The sequence below is a fragment of the Chrysochloris asiatica genome, unplaced genomic scaffold (assembly GCF_000296735.1).
Source record: "Chrysochloris asiatica unplaced genomic scaffold, ChrAsi1.0 scaffold00015, whole genome shotgun sequence".
NCBI classification, from domain to species: Eukaryota; Metazoa; Chordata; class Mammalia; order Afrosoricida; family Chrysochloridae; genus Chrysochloris; species Chrysochloris asiatica.
The window spans coordinates 5,020,362-5,030,905 of NW_006408533.1; positions in this window are offsets into that span (position 1 = coordinate 5,020,362).

Sequence of the window (10,544 nt, forward strand, 5' to 3'; positions counted from 1 at the left end):
CTTTCTAGCCTTTGGCTAGCAGACGGGAGTCTGGTGTTGGCAGTGGCTTTGCTTTAACTACTTGCTCAAGTTCATGTGTAAGGTCTTTATGGTCCTGATGTGGCATTGTAGGATAAGTACTTGACTGTTAACCACATAGTTGGCAGTTCAAATCCTCCAGCTGCTCCTCAGAAACCCTATACAGGGTTGCTATGAGTCACAAATGACTCCACAGCATTTAACAACAACAAATGTGGTACTAAGCCCATTCTCATTGTCAATGAGATCTGTGGGGAAATCTGATACTGGGAGACCACATAACATATTTGGGCCCAAGTCTGAGCAATATCTCCTTGATCTCTTGAAGTTTAGGGAGGAATGTTATTGGAATACCACAAAGGGCACACAAGCAAGGCCATGCTGGCTGGCTGGCTGTGTACCATCGAGTTGATTCCAACTCATAGCAGCCATTTACAGGATTTCTAAGGATGCGACTCATTATGGGAGCAGAAAGCTTCATCTTTCTCCTTCAGAGTGCCTGGTGGACTTGAACTGCTGACCTGTGGTTCACAGCCCAACTCATAACCCACTATGCTACCAGGCAACAAAAGACAAAGAAGCAAGGCCATACTCAGGTTGGTGAGTGAGGAATACACCTGGGATATGGACTTTAAGAATTAGTTCTATTTTAGTAGAATGAAGACTGGACTGGTAAGTTGGTATCTTTTCAATGTATTGAAATGATAGGAGCTGTGTTATTAGGAGTTTAACAATACATATAAATTGTTTTGCACAGTGGTATATAATAAATACTCAGCAAATACATGGTAACAGATGATGATGATGATGCTTTTGATGGAGGAAGACTTTGTTAATTTTCAGAAGAGAAATAAAGAATGTTGAAAAGTGACTGTCCACTGAAGAAAGTCAGAAGCCTTTGAAAATTTATGTGGGAACAAGTTTTTAAAGAAAACTAGGAAATGAGGCAGTGTGGATGCCGTATAATTAGTGTGAAGATCCGGGAACCAAGAATGAAAGTGAAGAGTTAGTTAGCTGATTACAAAATTCTGGGAAGCAATGAGCTCTGATAGGGATCTTGTGTTGTCCAGGGTTACTGTTTGATTTTCCTCCCTAGTCCATACCACCATGGTTCTCTTTGGCTGGCTATATAATAGAGTATTGCTACCTTATATTTCTTGATATCCTGTTATGTCACTTAAGATGCTTTGGTTTCAAGCAAGAGAAAAATGACATGGGCTAACTTAACTAAAAGGGTATTTAATGACTTAGGTACGTGAAAAGACTAGGGGTGAAAAATTTAGGTGCAACTGAATCCAGGATTCAAATGATACTACTATCAGCATCATATTTCTTTTTTTCCCAATTCTTCTGCCTCTGGTTGGTTTCATTTTCAGGCCCAATGACGAAAATGTGAGCACCGTCAGTGTCAAGCAGTTATTATAGCACATGGCCATGTAGCAATAGAAAAATTGTTCTCTCTTCCTGTATTCATTACAACCATTAAAAAGAACTCGGATTCCCCCCATCCAAAAAAAAAAAAGCTAAAGAGGATAGAGAGAAACACTGTAAACTGATGATATATGGAGGGGATAATAATCAATGTAATGAAACAAGCTATATGAATGGTTGAATGTGAAACTGATGATGTGCCCTATAAACTTTCACTCAATGCAAAATAAAAACATTTAATAATAATAAAAAAAAGAACTCGGATTAGCCTCACTTAGGTCACATAGTCATTTCGGTACTTCACTGTGGTGAAGAATAGATTTATTCTGATTGAACAACCTGAGTCACAGGTTTACATACTTGTTGAGGAACGTGTTTCCCCTTGATAGACAGCCCCACCAGAACTGCAGCGAATAATAGCCAGAAAGCAACAGTTGTACAACTCACGCTTTCACATGAACGCTTTCACATTTTAGATATTCACTTCATGTTTGTTGATAATGATCATAAAGTGTTTCCAGGAAAAGAATGGCCTAGATTCCAAGACAGGAAGAAATCTTGACATTCAGGGGACAACCTAGGGGTGGAGAAAGGTCAAAGATATGGAAAGATGAGAAAAGTTTTTCTCAAAAGAAGATTGGGGTAAGGAGTTTTGCTAATGCTGGGATGTTGATGTTTTTGGCCTGAGGTAGACCCTGACTGATAAATGATAACATGGTCTCCACTGAGTTCTTTTTGTGGTAGGTGACATGGTACACTTTCTGGTTTTGATGAATCATCCCAGCTAGCAGGAGGCTTTAGTCTGCTTTCATACTAGATCAATTTCAAGGTCTCAAACTGTGTATTATAATTAGCAATGTAAACCTCCAGAGGATAATCTCTTAGTCTAAAGAAAATATTGCAGGGCCCTAGTTGAGGATTCTTCTAAGCTTGCACTGAACCGCTTAGTGGGTTTTTGGGTGTCCAAGCTCAGTGGGAAAACTAGTTTTTAGAAGATAGAATTTGGTTTTGGTATCTCTTTATTACTAAATAGGCCAAATGGTAGCAGAATTCTCTTCTCTGCTTAATGGCCCTTTATTAATTAGTCTGCAGTATCACAGGGGGGAAAGAGCTCTGGTTGTAGAGTGGGTTGCGAGTTGGACTGCTAACTGCAAGGTCAGCAGTTTGAATCTACCAGCAGTTCCGCGGCAGAAAGATGAGGCATTCTGCTTCTGTAAAGATTTACAGCCTCGGAAACCCTATACAGGGTCGCTATGAGTCGGAACAGACTCTACGGTATGTAACCACATGGAGAATGAAAATTCAACTCTATTTTTATAGGACAAGACTAAAGTGCTTTTGTCTAATCAAAGGCACACTCAGGTATGGGAGTCTTGCTTGTGTTCTTGAAGGTAACTGAAACGACCTTGAAGGTCAATGGAAACGGGATCTATTATGAACGGGTCTCCATGAGAATGGAGCCAATATGAAGGACAGCAGAGTCCAGAGAAAAAGACATTAAACCTTTGGTGACAGTTTTAAAGCCCTGGTCAAATCTTGCCTAAAGTCTGTCTTTGTCAGCTAGTACATTTTCTATGTTCATAAGTTGAGTTTTCTTTCACTTTCAATCAACAGTTTTATAGTCAAATTATTACACTTAATTCATACTATAGGTTCAGTTGTATCCCCTCTGCCCAAATTCGTGTTGTACTTTCTGTTCCCTGTGCCTGTGAATGCAATCCCATTAGGCAATAGGGTTTTCTTAGCTATGATAATGTGCTCACATCACCAGTGACTTTTGAGACATCAAAAGGTAATTTGACGCAGATGAAAAGGAGCAGAGGTGGGGGCAGAGATACGCCTGGCCACATGACGATCACCAAGGAACCAAGGGCAAAAGCCGACAGAGAGCCTTCACCTAGATCTGGTGCCCTGAACTTGGACTTGTAGCTTCCAGTTATTATTGTTGTTATGGGCTGTCTAGTCGATTTCAACTCATACAGATCTAGTACAGGGTTTCCAAGGCTGTAAATCTCTAAGGGAGCAGACAGCCTCATCTTTCTCTGGAGGAGCAGCTTGTGGATTCAAACCATTGACTCCGGAGTTAAAAGCCCAATACATAACCCATTATGCCAACAGTGCTCCTTCTAGCTTTCTAACTTGTGTGAAAACAAATTTTCGTTCATTAAAACCATCACTTTTTGTTAATCATTTGTGGTGTTTTTGTTATAGCAGCAGAAAGAAACTAAGGCAATTCATGAAACAGATGTTATGGTGATAACATGGTTGCATGGATCAAGAAGCTGACAATTAAATAAGGATTTGAGGTGTGGAATTTACTTTTTTCTAAATGTTCCATCCACCTTGCTTTAAAAAAACAGCACAAAAAACCTTTTCATATAATTAGTTTGAAACTGCAAGCAATCCCTCAATGAGTGAATTTCATGTCTGGCTGCAGGAGTTCAGAGACGATTGTGCTTGACATAGGTGTTAGGACAAATGCATTTTGGCCACTCTGGGTAGAAGATTTCTACAAATAGAGAGATGGCTCCAGAGAAGCAGAGTGCTGGGTTAAAAAGAGCCCTGGGCAGAAGGCAGGAAAGAATAGGGTTGTGCCTCTATGAGTGCGTGACTCGGGGATAAGAAACTTAAGTGCCCAGGGCTGTTTTCTCATTTATAAAAGGAGAGGCCTGAACTAAATGATCTGGAAGACCCTTGCAGCTTCAAAGATCTATGGCTCAATGAATTGAAGTGTCCAGCCAGCCGTCTAGAGCAGGGCTGCCTGCCAACAGAAGCCATGCTCCTGGGAAGGAGGATTCCATGTCTACAATTGTTTTCCTCATATTAGCTACGTTGAGTGTGTAGGAACCTTATAGCCGCGTTCAGTGGTGATTTGCTTAATCTACCTTCAGTATTACCAAAGATAAAGTAGGCAGCTGCCAATGTATGAGGGGAGAAAAATTAAGAAAGATGAACCCTATCCCCCATCATTCATTTATTTAAGGCAAAAAGTCTGAAAAATGAGCTCACTTGAAAGAGGATGAAGACTTGCCTGAGGTCAAAAAATCAAGTTAGTGGCAGGACTGAGGCAAGAGCTGAGGTCTCCTGACTCCCAGCCCAGTGCCAGCTCTGGAAAAGTACAGCTAGGAGCCTGAGGGAGAAATTTCACCTGCTCCCTAAGTCTGCCAAGGGCTGTTCTCCAGCATCTCCACATTAGGGTCATGTGTGTGTCACCTCAAGTGATCTCTGTGCCTCACTTGGAGTGACTGAGCAGTAGGAGCAGCGAGGGGCCCTCCAAGGAGCTCTTCTTGGGAAGGGGAGGGAGAGGGACCAGGATCCTCCTGACATCTTGACTTAGAGCAGCCCTTTCACCCTTTCATCTGTGTCTCCTTTTCTTTAAAATTCACCATTTTAAAACATGTAATTCAGTGGCTTTTAGTATATTCACAAGGTGTTGAAGTCATCTAATTCAGAACCTATTCATCCCCAAAAGGATATCAAACCTCTCAGCAGTCAGTATCCATTCCTACCTGTCCTTAGGGTTTTTGTTGTTGTTGAGTGCCATCAAGTCTGTTCTGACTCATAGCAACCCTGTATTCATGACAATATCATCTAGACTGTATCCATAACAATATTTGAGGAGTGGCTGGTGGGTTTGAACCACTGACCTTGTGGTTAGCAGTCCGGTGCTTATCCTATAGCACCATACCAGGACTCTTCAGACTAGACAATCAGTAATCTTCATTTTGTCTCTATGGATTTATCTATTCTGGACATTTCATATCATGGAATCATATAATTTGTATCTGGCTTCTTTTCACTTAGTACAATTCTTATCATGCATTATTACATCATTTCATTATGGTTGAATATTCCATTATGAAGGGGCTTTGTAGAAAAATTGCATTATCTTTATTTTTGTTTGTTTTTATTTTTTCATGCACTACAAGCAGAACTATGTATATTTATCCTTTTATTGACACAATAAATTGGAACATTCCCATTATTGGAAACAAGCATTTTTGTACTTTCTAAGATTGGCAGTTCAAGCCCACCAGATGTGCATTGGTAAACCTATACAGGGTCCCTATGAGCCAGAACCAAGCACTTAACAGCAATTCATTAATGGGTGAAATTTGAGATTTTTTTTTTTCCATTCACACATGTAATGGAAACCTCCCTATCCTTATAAAAAAGAGTACATTAAAAATAAAGTTGTTCAGAATTCCAGTTTTTTAGGGAAGGGAGATGGGATAGGTAGGAGTAAGGTGTAAGGGTTAGGTTAGGCTAGGATTATGGCTAGGTGTAGGCTAGGCCTGTGTTAGGGTTATGGTTAGGAGCACAATTAGTATTAAGGGTATTGTCTGGGCTAGGATTAGGAATAAGGCCCTAGTATTTAGGATTACAGTTAGGTAACTTTATTGTAGTTTTTTCTTGACATCTAATTGATTTACTCTTCATTTGGAAGTTCTGTAACTACATGATCCTCTGTTTTTGTTTTAGGATTTTTTTGTTGTTGTTGTAACTATACTTCTAGTTCCCCATTTTCAGTCTTGTAGGTTTGCTTTTTCTTTAATATTTGGTTGAGTCTAGGTGATATTGTTATGGATGTCAGTCTCAGGTGTTGTCTGCTGTTATTGGCTCTCTCTGTAAAAAGAACTACCATTCATATTTTTTTGTAAGCTTGCTCTGGTTTTTATAAATTCTTTTAATTTATGTTTATCTGAAAATGACCTACCTGTCATTTGATGGGCAGTTTTGCTGGATATATGATTCTTAGCTGGTAATTTTTTCCTTTAAGAGTTTTATGTATGTCATTCTATAGTCGTCTTGCCTGCATGGCTTCAGCTGAGGAATCAGAGCCTAGTCTTAGTACTTCTCCTCCGAGGTAACTGTGTTTTTTCTGAGCTGCACTTTATTCTTTCCTTGTCTTTGGTTTTGAAAATTTGATTGTAACATGTGGTGGTGTTTTTCTTTTGGGGTCTATCCTGTTTGGAGTTCGGAATTCAACTAGTTGAATGGCTATTTTCTCATCTTTCATGGTGTTGGGGAAGTTTTCTTCCAGCAACTCTTGAACAATATTCTCTGTCTCTCTTTGTTTTTTGTGTCTCTTGTTCTGGAATTCCAATCATGTATCTTAGTCCTCTTGATGGTGGTGGTGGTGGTTGTGTGCCACTGAGTTTGTTCCGGCTCATCGCAACCATGGATAAGGTTTCCGAAGTTGTAACTCTTTATGGGATCAGAGGATCCGCTCAGTGAATCTCCCTAATTTGCCATCTTTTCCCTTCCAGTCTTTCAATTCCATTTGTTCAAGTGGCACTGTAGAAGAAGCACTGGACTGCTAACTGCAAGGTTGGCAGTTCCAACCTACTAGCTGCTCCTTGGAAACCCTATACAGGAACCAATTTGATGTTACTTAACAACAACACATATGAATATACCACATTTTGAGTACCCTTTAATCAGTCGATGGGTATTTGGACTGTTTCTATTTTTTTACTATTATGAATAAAACTTCCACGATCTAAATTTTTGTGTGAACATGTTTTTATTTCTCTTGGATTCTCCCTATGAGTAGAATTGTTGGGTCATATGGTAGCTCTACAATTAACTTCCTGAACAGCCATTGAGACATTTTCCACATCATTCATCTCTTTTTAACACAAATGAACAAAACAGGAATTGCTGTCATCTTTGAATGAAAAAGATGGTGCTGAGTTATAATGTTATTCTTATTATATCACACTTATTTCTTTCCCTCTCATATTCATTAGTGACCTGGAGAGAATTTAGATTTTACAATCAGAAAGGTTTAGGCCAATGTCTTAAATTTTCTGGGTTCTCAGTTTTCTCATCTGTAAAATGTGCCTGAAACTTCTGAGTCTAACAATTGTTACAGAGTTCTTGGCACAGAGCCTGGCACCAGGCAGGCATTGACTCAACACCAAGTTCCCTTGACCTTCTGCATGAGAAGGACCTTGTATTTCCTCTCCATATGCCCAACTTTTGTCATGGTGCCTGACATATAACAGCTATGCAATAAGCCAAATCCATTACCATAGAGTCAGAGCAACCCCATGTGTGTCCAAATAGAACTGTGCTCCATACTTTCTCAGTTGCTCATTTTTTTTGGCATTAGATTGCTTGGTCTTTCTTCTGATACATCTCTGGGTGGTCTTAAAGCTCCTTAAAACACAGCCTTTGTGTTAATAGCCAAGTGTATTAACTGTTGCAACACCTGGGGACTCTAGCTGTTTAATACTTGGTTGTTATATTAATGCATAAATAATGAATGAATGAGTGAATGCATTCATGTGCAAGATAATGTTTGCGTGCAATGTTGTTGTTGTTAAGGGCCATTGAGTTAGTTCCAACCCATAGCGACCCTGTATAGGGTTTCTGAGGAGCAGCTGGTGAGCTTGAACCAGTCACCTTGCAGCTAAAATGGCTTTGCAGTCTGGCGCATTAACCCACAGTGCCACACCAGGACTCTTTGTAATAGGTGTTCAGTAAATACCAGGTTACGAAATGAATGAATAAAAAAGAGCATCGAAACTGTATGAAAACTGCTATTAAAAAAAAACAAATCTCAGCAGAAGTATTTTTCCTGGCATTTGGAAAACTGGTAAAGATCACTCAGAGGCAACATATGTGCAGCTGTCTCTTCTGCTTTGGAATGAAGAGGTCTGTGCTCAGGATGCTACATGGGAAGTATGACCCTCTTCTTAAATTTATTTATTTATTTAGTTTGCAGTAAAATCACATGACAGTTTCCTGTCTGTCATTATTGGGAGCCCAGGATCCAGCAAGCAAGCGAAAGCCTGTCTGTCCTGCTTGAGTGCTCCTATTTGCTGTGTTCCTAACCTGGCATACTGGACCATGCTGGGACACAGCTCTGGACGTGCCAGCAGCAGCCTGGCACACAAGGAGATAAGACAGTTTAGTTTAATGCAATTGAATGCTTCCAGCTTCAAGTCCCGATCAAAGAGATTTACTGTGTTTTTAAAAAGACACTAATATTGTCTAGACTAGTGAAAAGATGCATGGGGACCACACTGAGCAAGGAGCCTTATATTAGTCACTAAATAGGTGTGGCAACAGCATATGTTATTGATGAGTGCCTAGGAAAACAAATCAACCTAAAACTTTGAGATTAAGATATGCTTTGCAAATAGCCGGCACTTACTTTTCAAGAATGGCGCACGTTTTTGTTGTTACTAACAGGCTTTAAAATGCACAAAAGAATATCTACAGGATTCCTGGGAAATATCCTCTTATGAACAGGAACAATTTCCTCCTCTTTGCACAGTGGTCAGACCAAGTGCGATTATTTAGACAACTCAAGCAGAAAAATCCTGTTGAGGTAGAATTATTTTGGAGGTGGAGAAGAGGTGAGTGGGAAGGAGAAATATTCTTACAGATGGTCTGTCCTTGTTGGTCAGATTGAAATGCTGAGCTTGGCATTTCAAAGCTTGTCCTCAAAAACAGTGTTGCTTTTCTTGTTCTGTGGATTGGAGTTCATTCAAAGATTTGATTTGCAAGATGAAACATGTTACTAAAACCTGCAAGTTTTCCAAATTTTAAAATTCAGGAGTCCTAAGTCTCTAACAGTTACCTGCCACATGATTTCCTTTCTTTGTGTTGGGAGAGGTTGGTGAGTTGTTATGAGGAGGCTGTAAACCCATCACACCTTAGCTCTGTATTATTGTGAGGATTCATTTCTATAATTCAGAACATCAAAACTCATGGAATGGCAGCTGAGAGAGCAGCCAGCTCCAATTCTGAGTTTCATACCCTGATGACCTCATTTAGAAACACGTGAGACTCTGTATCTGAAATACAGAAAATTGTCCTTCTTTTAGGGTATTCTAAATCACGGTCTGTCTGTCTCACAAAACGGACTTCCAGAAGGTGTGAGAAGGTTGTCCTTTGCTTAACATATATTGCCTGATAGGCCCACAGGCTTTTTCAGGAAGCGGGATTAGTAAGCAGTTCAACACCCTGTAACGGGCTGTTTGGTGTATATGCTAATGAAGTGACCATCTGCATCCAATAATTATAAGTGGTCTCTCCTGACTGATCTCCATGTGCTGACACAGACTGGGGGGAGGCGCACCCTTTATGACTGCTGCAGCCTGGGGAGGAGAGGCTGGGGAGTAGATTGTGTGTCTTCCTCCACTCGGGGGCACTCAACTGCTGAGTGGACAGGTGCTGGCAGTGGGATCTCTATGGGCAGTGAAGTGTGCCTGTCCTAGTCACTGACATCTCTATCTCTATCTCTCTGGAATTGAAAGCCAACACAGCCTAAGGAATGTTGCTCTCTAGTCCTCTATGCATCTAGCTTGAGCAAATGCCTTGGCCACAATGTCTTCTCTCTTTAGCTTGATGGGCGGGATAAAGTGCTGCAGTGGAGAAATAGTGTCGCTTCCTAAACGTCTTGTTTTGTCCCCTACTGTGGGTTCTGCCCAACATTTGCTGGAATGTTGACATGATTGTGCATTGATTTTTGTGTTTGATAATTCTGGTCAAGTTCAACTTTCCTTTTGTTAGCTAAGTATAGTTGGCTTTTTCTCCTGATATTTGCATATTTTAATGCATGACAAGTTCCATGTTTTAACATTTTAGATAGAGTCACTTTGGAATCCATGACATTAGTATACTGCAAGTGTAGCTCAGTCCACCCACATAACTCCTTGTCTCAGGGTGCTGGTTTTGACTTTGGCTCCTGTGAGTTTTTCTCTTCTGGCTCTTCTGTCCTGAGAAAACCTCTGACTGGACAATGTCAGGTCCAACTGAGCAGACACCATCAAGTGTTTGTGGTGAAATGTTGTGTAACTAGGAGCAGACAACCAGATTTATGGTTCTCTGAAAAAGCTTCTGAGAATTTGAAACGGTATTATATAACTGAGAGAAGATGACAGATGCATTTCCGGTTTTGTTTTGAGGCAGAATTTTAGAAGGTCACTCCAGGGAGACAACTTTGTGTATTAGACCTTAGTTTCATTTCTTTTCAAAGACACATGCAGGTGTGCTGAATATTCCTCTCCAACCAGCCACAGAAATCCTATATAGGGCCACTATGAGTTAGAATCAAATGGGTTAGAATCAACTCAATA